General features: G+C 39.9%; 1 pseudogene; it reads left to right on the top strand.

Annotated features, from left to right (window-relative positions):
* Positions 1-477: 477 nt before the first annotated feature.
* Positions 478-15128, top strand: LOC107602666 (NACHT, LRR and PYD domains-containing protein 3-like; annotated as a pseudogene).
* The last annotated feature ends 699 nt before the right edge of the window (positions 15129-15827 follow it).

Genomic DNA, 15827 nt, shown 5'->3' with positions numbered 1-15827 from the left:
GTGGAAGAATTGACAATTGTGGAAGAATTGACAATAACTTGGACTTGAACTTGAAGTAATAGGAAAGAGGAGAAATAAAAAGCCATACTTAGTCAATCCCTGCAGTCTATAATTGCAGTGACACAAGGCAAGGAAATCAGATTCTCAAATGCATGTAATATAAATACGAATAGGCTATCGCACATTCAGACTGAGAGCAGCATCTGTTGGGCTGGAGGTGCACACCAAGTGTGTGTTACAAAAACGTACAGACGCGTTATTAGCGATTAGTAAACAGACAGTGAACTCTGATTTAATAGAGCTAGGGCGCCACCTGGTGGTGTTTTCGTTTCTTTTCTTTTCTTTTCTTTTTAACCTTATTTTCCAGCTGTACTAGTTTCATTTGAATGTAGTTTTTAAATATAGCTTTAGAATTTAGAATTTAAAATAGAACTAGACCTCACTAGCCAATGAGAAACCAGCTCCCACGTGTATGCACTTCCACAATCGAAAGTAAAAACGCAGTAAAACGTGTGCTGCACTTGGCCTAACGACAGGCGGTAAAACGGCGTTTAAAGGCTTCACAGGTATTTGTTTTTTTCTTCATGATCGATGTTATTTTGTTCAAAAAGATTCTCATTTTGCGCAGATTCAGCAAGGATGTAAACTTTCGACGTATGTAAAAATGGTGTATTCTAATCTGTTCTCCGACAGCTCTTTGTAAAGATTGACGCGATTGAGACATGTAACATTTCCTTATTGTGCTTTTTAGCCATCCCTGCTCGCACTTCTTCCTTTCGGTTTCGCCTCTGCGTTGGTCGTGGAGTAATTTTTTCTACGCGGGGTTTGAAAGATCAGGGCACAGTAAACGACCACTTTCAGCAAAATATCAGGTAACTATAACAACAGTGTAAATCATTTCCGCGCGAACAGTAAACAGAAAACTAGCAAAGAGCATTTTACAAGACTGTGGTGATGCGTTTAACGTAAATCCTCGAATCCTATTTTTCATATTTGTATTTTTTGGAAAGATGTATGTACATTTATAACACTGTTCTTTGTATTATATTACCTGTGCATCAAAGGATGCAAAAAAAACGAGTTAATGCTAATGCGAGGGTATTTCTAATGCACTATGGGAGGAGGGACGGTAAATTTGACATCGCTCTCTCTTCTGATTGTCCTTATCAGTCTCTCTCATTTTTTCCCTTTTATTGAAAGTCGTGAAAACACTATCGTTGAGTTTTTCTGTTTCTATGTCAGCAAATGGGAATGCAAAAAATATATGTGTGGTACTCATGCACTGCTCGAGTTAACCCCACTATGGCGACTTCCAAAAACATTGGGCCTGCGTCCCAATGTGCACACTACCCATCCTAAATGCTATGTGATATAAGTAATTTTAGTCATTTTCAATACTATTTAGGGCAGATAGGGTGGATAGTATGCACATTGGGACGCAGGGTCGGTCGAACTCCAGCGTCTCAGCATGACTAATCTCATCTGGTTATATAATGCACCACTGCTGTCAAATGGAAACGTGCTATAACATCAGCAGATCTAAACTTAATACGCTATCGACATTTCATTTCAGCTTCATTTTCGCTTCATTCGCGACAGCCGCAATACATATCTATCTATCATGGATATCCAGTCAAATTTTCATAAATGTAGGCCTAGGCCCAGGACCGTAGCTGAGGTTTGCAGGGCCCTGTGTGAAATTGTGTAAATGGCACAAATAAATAAATAGAACAAAGAGACAAATTAATCAATGTTTTAGTTTGTCCCAGGTGTCCAAGTACAGAAACAGAATAATCAAATATAAAATAGCAGTGCGTAGTCCTCACTAAATTAAATACATGTTCATTCTTGTTAAAATCACAAAGTAATTCAGGCAAGAGCAGTGGGTGATTTTCTCTCTTTTACTTTCTTGGATTAACAGTAAGGACACTGACAGCAGGTTTACTACAAATACCATAGTTAAACTGGTTAGTGTAGCAAAAACATGTGGTTACCATGGATTAACTATATTAACCGTGGTTTTCTGGTTTCATTTGTTGTAAACCATGGTTAATTTTTTTAAGGGCTGCCATCTCTAAGTTGCTCTGTAGCTTTTAGTTTAATAGATCTAGTTTAGACAAATATAGCCTACGTGAATGAGCCACTTCATGTACTAGGCACATAGCTTGATATTTGGGGTGTGTAGTCAGACCATGATAATATATTCAGGTTTCTTGGTTTCATATTGTACATTTACTGTATGTTATCTGTTTAAATACTGGGCTTGGCTCAATCAGTTGCGCTGATATATAGGTTGAATATTTAAATTTGTCATCCAGTTTGTCCTGAACAGATTCTTTGGATCATATGGGCTGAGATTAAAATGGTTAAGAACAGTATGTTCTTCACGAAATTTAACATGCTTTCTGCCACTGTTTGACATTTAGAATTTTACCCCAAACTCAAAAGAAATACTTCACGTAAAAATGTGTGACTGTGTAAATATGAGGCAAGCACCATTCAGCTTGTTATTGGTTGTTTGTTGTGGTACTAACCTGTTTTGGAGCTGTCAGAGTTTAAAGAGTAAGTAACCCACAACATTTTGTTGAGGATTAAAAATTATTATGATACAATTTCCTGTAGGTTATTGTTGTCTTGATGGACTTCGAACTCTCAAACAGCAAAGAATGAATCAATTTCAATATGCAAACAAGATAAGGAGTATAATACATATTTTTATATTTCACATATTACATATGTATTTGATAACACTTTAGTATAGGGACCAATTCTCACTATTAACTAGTTGCTTATTAGCATACTATTATTAACATATTGGCTGTTTATTAGTACTTATAAGCATTTATTCTGCATGATCATATTCTACATCCCTAATTGCTTACTAACTATTAATAAGCAGCAAATTAGGAGTTTGAGGCAAAAGTCGTAGTTAATGGTTTGTTAACAGCGAGAATTGGACCTTAAAATAAAATGTGACATTCTAATTAACTAGTTATTCACATCTTTCAGTTTCATGCATTGTCTATCAAATATCTAAACTTAAACATTTAATAACAACATTTGCATGTCCATCATTTGTTTCATGTTTTTCTCCACTGCTTTATCATCCTAATTTTGTAATAATGAGGCATAAGAAACATCACAATACACTGAATTACAGTAGATGTAATAAAAATATGAATAACAACTTCCAAATCGCTAAATAACAGAACATTTTTTAATTTTATAATAGCCCTTAATTGGAAGAAGCCAGTGTTCCTAATTCTGTCTCATTTACGTTTCTAAAGACTTCTGAAATCTGAAATCGTGGATATGGAGGAGGACTCTCTTGCTAAAGAGCGTCGCTATGAGAGCAGAGAGGAGGGAGGTGCACCATGTTCCAGTTGTGTGTCTATAAAGACTACAGATTCAATGGAGCCACCCAATAATTTCAGAACTGGAGCTGTGAATCCTGAAGCCATGTGAGATTATTTTTCCAGAATTGGAGACAAGAACCTGAGACATCAGATAGGCATAAGAAACAATATGATTGCTTTGTCTTATCTCTGGATCTCTAGGAGTGTTTCTTCTGGTAGTTTATTAAAAAAAAAAACACTTACATTAAGTCTTCTGTTAGAACCGTAGCTGTTTAAATAAAAATTTTGCAGTCATATTTGTATGCCTATGTAAAGTTGACTTTATTTGCACGTGCAGTGTTTTTTTTGTACTGTGTCTTATGTTTTCAGAAAAGCACCTGAAATCATGGATATGGAGCATAACTCTCCTGCTAAAGAGCGTCGCTATGATAGGAGAGAGAAGACATCAAATTTATTGGATCCACCAACTAATTTCAGAACTGGAGCTGTGAATCCTGAAGCCACGTGAGATTCTTTTTTTCAGTAGTTTCTCTGTACCTCTAAGAGAATAAGAGGAGTTTTTGTTTTTTGTTCCAAAACACAACTGAGTGGATATCTGTTACAAACATGCAATATTAGGTATATAAATATTTATTATAATAAAATATTTTATCTAAGGCCATGCACATGCATAGATAGATCCCAAGTGTTACTCAAGCACCTTTTTTAGTTTGGCCTTTGACTAGATACGTGCCCTTTTTACAAATGTAACCTCCAGATGGCACAGCCTTCACAATGAGTGACACAGTGAAAGCCGACACATTTAACACACGCAAATCGAGCAGCATCCTCATCTTCCTGATCGGTCTTCATTGGTGACAGCCAGATAGCAATGTGTTTGTCACTGCTATGAAATTAAATCAATAAAAAAACTGCCAGCCTATTTTAGGCATTAATCCTCCCATCAAGCATAACAGCAAGCAAGCTGGTGTAAAACAGCTTAACGTAAGGCTAGAAATGCCACCAAAATGAATAAAAATGCCCACAAAATTCAAGATATAAAATGCGACTATGAGTGCATTTTTTTAACGTTTGTAACATAGACAGTTGCGTGTCTATAAAGACTGCAAATTCAGTGGTTCAAGCAGTGACCGCTGGAGCCATGTGAGATTTTTGCCTGAATTGGACAAAGAATACATGCATATTAGAGAAAAAATCTGCAGTATATTTGTGTAGCATGCCAGCATGGTATATACCTAAAAGAGCTCTGTTCTGTGTGATGTGAAATGTGGACACAATGCTTTAATTGCTTTCTCTTGCCTGCAGTGGGGAAAAGGAAGTTGCCATTAAAACAGTCAAAACCACTCACAAAACCAGAATGAAGAAAAAGTATGAGCGCTTATTTGAGGGAATCAACCTACGAGAGAATGAAATACTCCTAAACACCATCTACACACAGCTCTACATTATAGAGGGAGAGAGAGAAGGTGTGAATGAAGAACATGAGGTTTTACAGATGGAGAAAACAACCAGAACACAAGACACTCCAATCTGCTGCAATGACATCTTTAACCCCCCACCTAAACCCGGATGGGAGGAGAAAGACAAAATCAAGACTGTCCTTACTAAAGGCGTCGCTGGAATTGGAAAAAACGTCTCTGTGCAGAAGTTCATTCTGGACTGGGCCGAGGGAAAAGCCAATCAGCATGTAGATTTCATATTTGTGCTTCCATTTCGAGAGCTGAACTTGATCCGAGATCATCAGTACAGTCTTCACAGACTTCTGCTGGACTTAAATCCTGAACTTCAAGATCTGGACTCAAAGATTTATGATGAATGTAAAGTTGTGTTCATCTTTGATGGTTTGGATGAAAGCAGAATCACACTGACGTTTTCAGACAGTGAGAAAGTTTCTGATATAAATGAGTCTTCATCAGTGTGTGCGTTATTGTCAAACCTCATCAGAGGAGATCTGCTTCCCTCTGCTCTCATCTGGATCACCTCCAGACCAGCAGCAGCCAATGAGATCCCCTCTAACTACATCAACCAGGTGACAGAAATTCAGGGATTCAATGACGCTCAGAAGGAGGAATATTTCAGGAAGAGAATCAGTGACGAGCATCAAGCCAGCAGAATAATCTCACACATCACAAAATCAAGAAGCCTCCACATCATGTGCCACATCCCCGTCTTCTGCTGGGTCTCATCCACTGTGCTTCAAAACATCCTGAGACAAGATATCAATGCAAAAATCCCTCAAACTCTGACTGAGATGTACATCCACTTCCTGCTCATTCAGATCAACATGAGGAGCCAGAAGTATGAAGAGAGAGATCCAGAGAAACTCCTGCAGTCCAACAGAAAAGTTATTGTGAAACTTGCTGAAGTGGCTTACAATCAGCTGATGAAGGGCAATGTGATGTTCTATGAGGAGGACCTGATTGAGAGCGGCTTAGACGTCACTGAAGCATCAGTGTATTCTGGGATTTGCACTCAGATCTTTAAGGAGGAATCTGTGATTAATCAGAGGAAAGTCTACAGCTTCATTCATCTCAGCTTTCAGGAGTTTCTGGCAGCTCTCTATGTGTTTTACTGCCACCTACACGACAACAAGGAGGTACTGAAGTCATTTTACAAATCTGAGCAATTGTCATAGTACATGCTGCTTAAAGCAGCAGTTGATAAATCATTGAAGACTGGACACTTTGATCTTTTCCTCCGCTTCCTGCTGGGCATCTCACTGGAGTCCAATCAGATACTCTTAGAGGATCTTCTGACATACACGGAGAACACCTCAGGGGCCATTGGTTTAGTCACAGCATATATTACAGATAAAATTATTGGTGATGAACAACTGTCAGCTGATAAATCTATCAATCTGTTCCTCTGTCTGCTGGAACTGAATAATCAGACTCTCTACAGAGAGATTCAGAGTTTTGTGAATTCAGATAAACTGTCATGGACGAAACTCTCTCTCCCTCACTGCTCAGCAATAGCCTACATGCTTCAGATGTCAGATGAGGTGCTGGATGAACTGAACCTCAAGAAATTCAACACATCAGATGAAGGCAGAAAGAGACTAATACCAGCTGTGAGAAACTGCAGAAAAGCCCTGTAAGCATTTGGCTTTTGGCATTTGCCATTTTGCATGAAAAGAAGTCTTAACATGGAATGAGTTGCAATCTCAACATAATCACAGTTGATCTCCTGTGTCCTTTTTTTATCCTTTCTAGGCCCTGTTTACACCTAGTATTAAGATGTGTTTTTGTCAATTCGAAGTGGACGACACGATAAATAGAGGTGTGAACGTGGTTGAAAATGTTTTGATCTTGTTCACTTTCGAGCAGAATAAAATGACGTATGATAAGAATAAAATAAATAGGTCTACGCAAAATGTTTTGACTGATAGCTGTGTCCTTTTTTTATCCTTTCTAGGCCCTGTTTACACCTAGTATTAAGATGTGTTTTTGTCAATTCGAAGTGGACGACACGATAAATAGAGGTGTGAACGTGGTTGAAAACGTTTTGATCTTGTCCACTTTCGAGCAGAATAAAATGACGTATGATAAGAATAAAATAAATAGGTCTACGCAAAATGTTTTGACTGATGTGTTAAAGATTTTTCATTTATCCATGCAGTAAATGTTTTAAAAATAGAGGAAACACACACACAGTGTTAGGCTTGTAAATTGTGTAAGATGAAAAAAAAGACTGGCCCATACACCCTCCCTTTAAAGAAATCAGAACAGAAGTGGTCGAAAGTGGACAGAAGAGACGTTTTAAAGGGGTCATGGGATGCCCATTTTCCACAAGTTGATATGATTATTTAGGGTCTTAATGAAAAGTCTGTAACATACTTTGGTTAAAATTTCTCAATGGTAGTGTAAAACAACACCCTTTTTACCTTGTCAAAAACAGCTCTTTTCTCAGCAACCCATTTCAGTGCATGTCCCTTTAAATGCTAATGAGCTCTGCTCACCCCGCCCCTGTCTTCCGTGGGGTGACGAGCAGTTCTTTGACAGACTGTAAACTTTAGCAGCATTTGTCGTGGAACTTGCTAACTAGCACATTATTAGGAAAGGTGATTTGCAAAGATTCATAAAAAGGCGCATTTAGGTTGATCGGGGGCACATTTGCTTCAAAAACAAAAGTAGCCCACTGCCATTGCGACGGAGTCTCCAGAACGCACGCCGTTAAAGGCCATTCACGTGAGCGCAGCATGCGCTAAACCTGCGCGGTTTAAAACATCTAGAGCTCAAATCTGCCCTTTGAACACAAGGCTCTCCAGATGTAGGGCTGAATGGGAAAGTTATCAATGTGTCTGTCCAGTAACTAATGATGAACACACAGTTTGCAGAGAAGCATTTCAGTTGCTCACAGTGAACTGTCTGATCTAAAGGGATAGTTCACCCAAAAATTTAAATTCTGTCATAATTTACCCAGGTTGTTCTAAACCTGCATAAATTTCTTTCTTCTGTTGAACATAAAAGAAAATACTTTGAAGAATGTGGGTAACCAAACAGTTTCTGGTCCCCAATGACTCATAGACCCCATAGACCCATATTTATTAATGTATCATTTATATTAATCATAAATATATACATAGTAAATAATCATATATGTCATATACAATTTGGCATTTTTTTCGTGAATGGGTGTCCCTTATTTTGCCTCACTGAAGGTGGCAACCCTATCTGAGACAGTGCTCATGATTTATTGATATTTTAAAAAAAACACTGGGTGGATTTTTTTATCATTATAGGGTGGTTGTGTACACCCACTGCCAAGACAAATTTCAGTTCAAACAACATGTAAAGGTGAATTTAGCATCCGATGACCCCTTTAAAACACCAGCTGTGAATGGGGATGTGTCTCCCTTGTCTACTTGTGATCCGATCGACCAAAACGCATTTTAATACCAGGTGAAAACAGGGCCCTAGAGCGATCAACTATGATTGTGATAAATGGTGCTTTGAAATGACCATAACAGTGACAAAGTAACAGTTGTTAACGGTGAGATCAAATGATTTTGCAATCTTCCTATTTAAGTGGTATTCTGCAAAGTGTTAATTAAGCATTTCCTGTTCTTTTTAGATTGTCAGATTGTAATCTCACTGATCAGTGTTGTGAATGTGTGGCTACAGCGCTACAAATAAATTCCTCATTGAGAGAGCTCGACCTGAGTAACAATGACCTGAAAGATTCAGGAGGGAAGCTGCTCTTTGATGCACTGAAGAGTCCAAACTGCCAACTAGAAAGACTGAGGTTTGTTTTGTATATATTTTTTATTACTTAATTTTTTTTACCAACAATATATAGAGAAGTGGATATGTTGGACAAGAGTGGATAAGTGGCTATGTTCAAAGATACTGTTATTTGCCTAAGAACATAAGACTTTTTTTCAGTATTTCAAGTCTACACAGTTTCTAAAAATATTACAGCATCATTTAACAATATTAAAATCAGATTAAAAAAAAAACCTTTGTAATGTCACAATTCAAGTATAATATTGGAGCACATTTTCCTAAAAGTCACACAGCTCACTGAAAGCTTTGTAAAATTTGCAATGTTTTGTAAAGCATCAAATGCATTCTAAATGTGGTGCTAACATAAGGGTCAAATATGTAATCATTTACTCTTCAATTTAGATTGTCCATCTGTAATTTCACCGATCAGTGTTGTGAAAGTCTGGCTTCAGCTCTTCAATCATCAAACTCCTGTCTAAAGGAGCTGGACCTGAGTAACAATAACTTGAAAGATTCAGGAGTGAAGCTGCTCTCTGATGCACTGAAGAGTCCAAACTGTAAACTGGAGAAGCTGAGGCAAATTTAAACTAGTCATTCATTCATTCATTCATTCATAAATACATATATGTATTTATTCCTTTGATGTCTGTCATTGTAGATTATCTGGTTGTATGGTGACAAAGGAAGGCTGCTCTCATCTGGCTTCAGCTCTGAGTTTAAAATTCTCCCATTTGAGAGAGCTGGATCTGAGCTACAATCACCCTGGAGATTCAGTGCTCAGACAGGAGGATCCAAACTGCAAACTGGAAAAACTTTGGTATGATGGACACTTTTTAATTAAATGCAGTTTTATATGATTTACTTCATGAACTCTAAATTAAGGGACTGAGATGATGTTTGTTTACATATTGAACGACAAATAAAATACATATTTACATGTCCATAAAAATAGCATAGATCTTCTGAGAATGTGACTCCAGCAGCAGAAAACGATCCGATTATACATTTACATAGCCAATGTTTTTCTGTTAAAGCTAGGGTAGGCAGTTTCTGCGCTAGTAGTATACTACAGAACTACAAAAATAAAGCATGACTTTCTGCAAAATTTTACGACAAAATTAAAAATGGTTGATGCCCAAAATGACAGACATGGACCAAACTGTTCAGAAGTTAGGTAGGTGTTGCTGTGCCAAAACTGTGCAAGTACCCTCAGGTCATGGTTTTTATAACATGTACCAAGTTTGGTCTGAATAGCATTGTGGACATATAGTCTCACATCCATTTCGGTGTGCACTTCATCAAAATTCATTGATACACTACACAAGAATGGTGTGGTCTATCAAAAATCTTTTAACTTTTTGGCAGCATGGTCTGAATATGATCTCAGCCAATGTTGGTGAAAAATGAATAAGGGCATGTTCACACTTGGCATATTTTTTGACAAGAAAAAGTTGACAAGGGTGCTTTTTTTAGTAAAAAAATTTTTTAAAAGCTGTCAGCGTTTTGGTTACAAATAGCAGCCGAGGGCATCTTTTGTTACTATAACAACAGTAGCCTAGTGCTGTGTGGTGCGGAAATGTCCAGAAAGAGGATGTTAGCTCTTGCATTGGCTTTTGAGGTTAACGGGGAGGAGAACATCAGTTCACAGCAACGTTTGTGGGTGCACGACGACATACGGGAAAGGAAACCATATGGTGCTTACAACAATTTAGTCCAGGAGCTTCGGTTGGATGATGCACGGTTTGCGGCATATTTAGATTAAACAAAGTTTATCTACTGGCACCTTCTCCATTTTTTCTTGTTGTTATGGAAACGACAGGTCTCACTACTCGCTTGTCATTGGTCAGCTGTCAAAAGGGCACTTTTTTTCAGAAAAGTTTAACTTTTTTCAACTTAAAAAGACGCTCTGAGCTGCAAAAAAGACACCGGCGGTGGTGTTTAAAAAAGAAGACTTTTTTGATAACACGGTTTACTCCATAGGATTATAATGTAAAACAGACACTGGCAGCTTCAAAAAAGACGCCAAGTGTGTACATAGCCTAAACCTTCTAGGACGAATTCAGAAAACCCTTTTTTTCCCTGAAAATTCAGAATATTAAAAAAGTTAATGACAGAAAATTATGTAATTTGGTGCAATTAACTCATCATAAGCGAAAGAATTAGAGGGGAAAAACTTACAGTTCAAAGATTATTAGCATAGACAAATTTAGACAGTTGGTGGTGCTACAGGGTTTGAGTTAGAGACAAACGTCTCGGGTTACGCATGTAACCATGGTTCCCCAAGAGGGAACGAGACGCTGCGTTCTCTAGTGGACACTTTGGGGACTGCTGCCAGCAGGACCAGTGTCTGAAGCATGTGTGAAAAAAACTCTAATCCTATTGGTCCACGTGGCCCGTGACGTCATGGGCGGGCACCCGGAAGTGTAAAAGGGCACCTGCTGAACATGTCATCAACTTGGTTGTGTGAAGGAGATGCAAAACAGCCAGGCCAAAGGCATGGCGAGGGGACGCAGTGTCTCGTTCCCTCTCGGGGAACCATGGTTGCATGTGTAACCCGAGACATTGCCCTTCTAGGGAACTCGCACTGCGTCCTCTTGTGGACACTTTGGGGAACGAAATGCGAACTATGCCATGCCATGGCACATGCCTGTCCACCTGGTGGGAGAGCACCAAGGAATTGATAGAGACACACCTAGGGGCCAAGCAACTGATGCCCCAGGCTGCTTAGATAATTTGAAAATGGGGAACCCAATTTCAGATGAATGAGGGACATCTAAACTAAGTTAGTAACACAGCTATCCTCAGATAGCTATGCTATGTGAGCTATCTACCAATACCTTCCCACAAAACTGCCCAGACAGAGAGGGGGCTATCTGCTTACAACCCTAACAGGGGATATAGCACAGTCTAGGCTAAGGCTTAAGGAGACTGCTACTTAAAAACCCTAAGCAGGGGAGCAATCACCGAGCTGGCACTTAGCTATCCTCAGATAGCCATGTTCTTACGAAGGCGAACCCACTGTAAATTGCCAGGACCACCAACAGTGGGCTATCTATTTAAAAACCCTAACAGGGGAGACAGCACTGTCTAGGCAAGGGCTCAAGGAGTCCACTACTTAAATAATCTAACAAGGGGAGCAGTCACCGTGCTGGCACACAGCTATCCTCAGATAGCTATACTCCAGGGGTCCTAACTGAAGATTGCCAAGACCACAGAGAGTGGGCTATCTACTTAAAAACCCTAACAGGGGAGACAGCACCGTCTAGGCAAGGGCTCAAGGAGTTCACTACTTAAATAATCTATCAAGGGGAGCAGTCACCGAGCTGGCACACAGCTATCCTCAGAGAGCTATCCTCCAGGGGTCCTAACTGAAGATTGTCAAGACCACAGAGAGTGGGCTATCTACTTAAAAACCCTAACAGGGGAGACAGCACATTCTAGGCAAGGGGCTCAAGGAGAGCACTACTTAAATACCCTAGTAAGGGAAGATGTCACCAATCTGGAGCACAGCTATTCTTGAATAGCAGTTCCCTCAGATAAGGCTGAAGATTGCCCATACAGGTGGTGAGGAGCTTCGGTAGAACAACAGTGAACTGATGTCAGGACAGGCCATATGTCAGTAAAAACGAATTAACCTGTCCTGTCAGCCATTATACTGGCTGTGCTCGTAGCGCATGCTCATCAATTGCACGCACAAATATGAGAGATTACTTGAGAGAGCTTGTGCCAAGGGGATCCCAACCTAGTTATAGAAGGCTGGAACACAGCTGCCCTCAGACCGTAAGTTTGAGCTGGAGCATAACTATCCACAGACAGCTACACTCTGAGCAGGGGCTGTCCATTAAAAGCCCTGAGGCAGGGGAACAGTCTGCTCAGCCCAAACTTAATATGCGGGATTCAGAGGGGCCGCCCACTTAAAAATACCCAGAGACCTGGGGAGGCAGCCCACTTCTAAACCCATCTGGCTAATACAGAAAGAGGCATTCCCCAAAATCAGCTAGGAATACAGCTGTCCTCAAACAACTATGTTCTAAAGCAATGGGTCATCTACTTGAAAAACCCTAACAAAAAGGGGGGGGGGGGGCGACCCAAACTTAGCATTCAGGATTCAGGGGGACCGCCTGCTTGGAAATACCCTGAAATCAGGGGAGACTGCCCAACCTTACTACCCAGTGCTGAGAATCGCTCTGGAGGAGGAGTGAGGTATCATCTTCTGGACTCAACTCTCGAAGGGGGAAGGAGCAGAAGAGTACTGCTCACTAGCACTGTCTATGATCCTCAGATCATGATGGGCCAGACCCCTCAGAGGTAAAGAGGACCTTGACCGGCTTAGAATTAACCTCTCGAAGGCCGCTGACTATGCCCAAGCCTACCTGATCTAATAGACCTTTGACAGATATGTCAAAGGAGCCCAGAAGGCCAGTCTACCAACAGATGCCACACCATGATTATCGTGGCCACAAACGCTCTCAAGCATCGGCAGCAGAAAACTGAGTGACACACGACACAGCAGCTGTTTCGGGGGACACCCCCAAACCAATCTAGGTCATTAAAACACCCTGGGAGAGAAAGCTCACAAGCATCTCTCAACAGAGCATCTAAATACATCCATGCTCAACGAGACTCTCCACACGATAATATGCAAATTAGAGAGGCACAGTGGTCTCGTAAAAAAACAACTCGCTAAAAACGATAACACAAAAGTTAGAATATGCCCTCAAGTGTTAGAAACCAAACACAGAGGCACATTCCCGAAAGCGCTGCTCGACTGATGATACTTCACATACGCTGAACAAACAGACGGCTCCTGAAGACAACAAAAGTTGGTGACGTGTTCAGCGGGTGCCCTTTTGATACTTCCGGGTGCCCACCCAAGACGTCACGGGCTACATGGACCAATAGGATTGAAGTTTTTTCACGTGTGCTTCAGACTCGGGTCCTGCTGGCGGCAGTCCCCAAAGTGTCCACTACAGGATGCAGCGCAAGCTCCCTAGAAGAGGAATTTGCTGTAGTTAAATGCTCAGAAAGTCCTCTATCTGTGTGCCAAATTTCATAACTGTCTCGCAAGCAGTTCTGTGGGCTGCCATCAAGCGGAAGAAGAAGAAAATATAATACAGGATACAATAGTTGCTTTCGCACCTTCTATGCTTGGCTCCTAACTAGGGTTGCAACGGGGTTGAAAAATTCCAGAACATTTCTGGAATCCTTCCATAGGATTGAAGTTTTTTCACGTGTGCTTCAGACTCGGGTCCTGCTGGCGGCAGTCCCCAAAGTGTCCACTACAGGATGCAGCGCAAGCTCCCTAGAAGAGGAATTTGCTGTAGTTAAATGCTCAGAAAGTCCTCTATCTGTGTGCCAAATTTCATAACTGTCTCGCAAGCAGTTCTGTGGGCTGCCATAGACTCAAGCGGAAGAAGAAGAAAATATAATACAGGATACAATAGTTGCTTTCGCACCTTCTATGCTTGGCTCCTAACTAGGGTTGCAACGGGGTTGAAAAATTCCAGAACATTTCTGGAATCCTTCCAAAAGTTTCCAAAAAAATCCTGTAAAGTTTCCAAAACTTCTGGAAAGTTTCTGAAATGTAATGATTATTTACTTTATTTTATTTGCTGATTTTTTATATATATTTTTTTGCATTGTATTTTTAAGACTTTTATTCAGATGAATAGAACATGGCAAATTATGCTTTTTTTTTCTTTGACAGTCTGGATCACGGGGGAGAGAACATGATTAAAGCAGGACTACAAAAATGTAGGTCTACACATATTTTCTTCATGGTACACACTTTTAAACAAGACTAGAATAAGGTCTCAAGTATAAAATGTTTTAGTGTATATGTGTACAAGTCCAATTTGATTCTTCTAAATATTTTGTGGTCTTTTTAATGTTCTTTTTTCTTGTGGATTGTTGCAGATTTCTGTGATCTCACACTGGATCCAAACACGGCACACAATCGTCTCTCTCTTTTAGAGAGCAACAAAAAGTTGTTATATAATTCAAAACCGATGTCATATCCTGATAATCCAGAGAGATTTGACGGCCTTCAGCAGGTTCTGTGTAAAGAGCGTCTGTCTGGACGCTGTTACTGGGAAGCTGAATGGAGTGGGGAGGGTGATATGGTCGTGTCATATGAAGGAATCGGCAGGAAAGGAAAAGGTGGTGACTGCAGGTTCGGAGCCAATGACAAATCCTGGATTCTGAGCTGCTTTGTGGAGAAACTGATTGTCTGGCATAATCAGAGAATAGACATAAATCCCCCATCACCTCCCTTAAACAAAGTAGCAGTTTATCTGGATGAGCCGGCCGGCATTCTGTCCTTCTACAGCATCTCTGACACAAACACACTTAGACATTTACACACATGCAACACCACATTCACTGAACCCCTCTATGCTGGATTTGTGCTGTACAACGCTTCAGTGTCTCTGTGTGATGTTAAACAACAGGATGAATAATTACAAGATATACAGTGGCCCCAAAACGTATTAGGTCTTATGAGACACAATTAAAAATGTCAAAACAAGTGTCCTTCATTTTAAATATTTTTTTATACTGAGCAAAGGGTCTGGATACTTAGGACCATGTGATATTTCAGTTTTTCTTTTTTAATAAATCTGCAAAAATGTCAACAATTCTGTGTTTTTCTGTCAATATGGGGTGCTGTGTGTACATTAATGAGGAAAAAAAATTAACTTAAATGATTTTAGCAAATGGCTGCAATATAACAAAGAGAGAAAAATTTAAGGGGGTCTGAATACTTTCCGTACCCACTGTATATACATATGCATGTTCATGTTGACAGTGATTTTAAAAACAGGATGTGTGATGGACAAATCAGACACATTATTATTTGTTATATTTAACAAATAATCCAACAGACCCCTCACCCAACAATCGGACTGGGTGCCAGGATGTCTGTGAACGACGCCCCAGGATACTGGTTAGCATGGCAGCCAGGAAACCTCAGGCAGATACAGTAACATAGCTTTTATGGCTTAATGGAATGCAGAGCAACTCTCACTCCATTTCCCCATTGGAAAGACACATAATACCCATAAAAAGGGACACTTCTCCTTTCATTCATAGTGAAAACATTTTATGAATGAACATGCATATCTCCAGGACATTGTGTGAAATTTTGGGCTCGTTACTCAAAATTGTAATTTATTACTCATTACTAGGGATGTAACGATTACCGGTTTGACGATAAATCATGATAAAAATTCCTCACGGTTAACCGTTT

Source organism: Sinocyclocheilus grahami, unplaced genomic scaffold (assembly GCF_001515645.1).
Source record: "Sinocyclocheilus grahami isolate Dianchi unplaced genomic scaffold, SAMN03320097.WGS_v1.1 scaffold332.1, whole genome shotgun sequence".
NCBI lineage: Eukaryota > Metazoa > Chordata > Actinopteri > Cypriniformes > Cyprinidae > Sinocyclocheilus > Sinocyclocheilus grahami.
The sequence above is the reverse complement of the archived record's forward strand: the minus strand, read 5'-3'. Positions and strand labels throughout refer to the sequence as shown.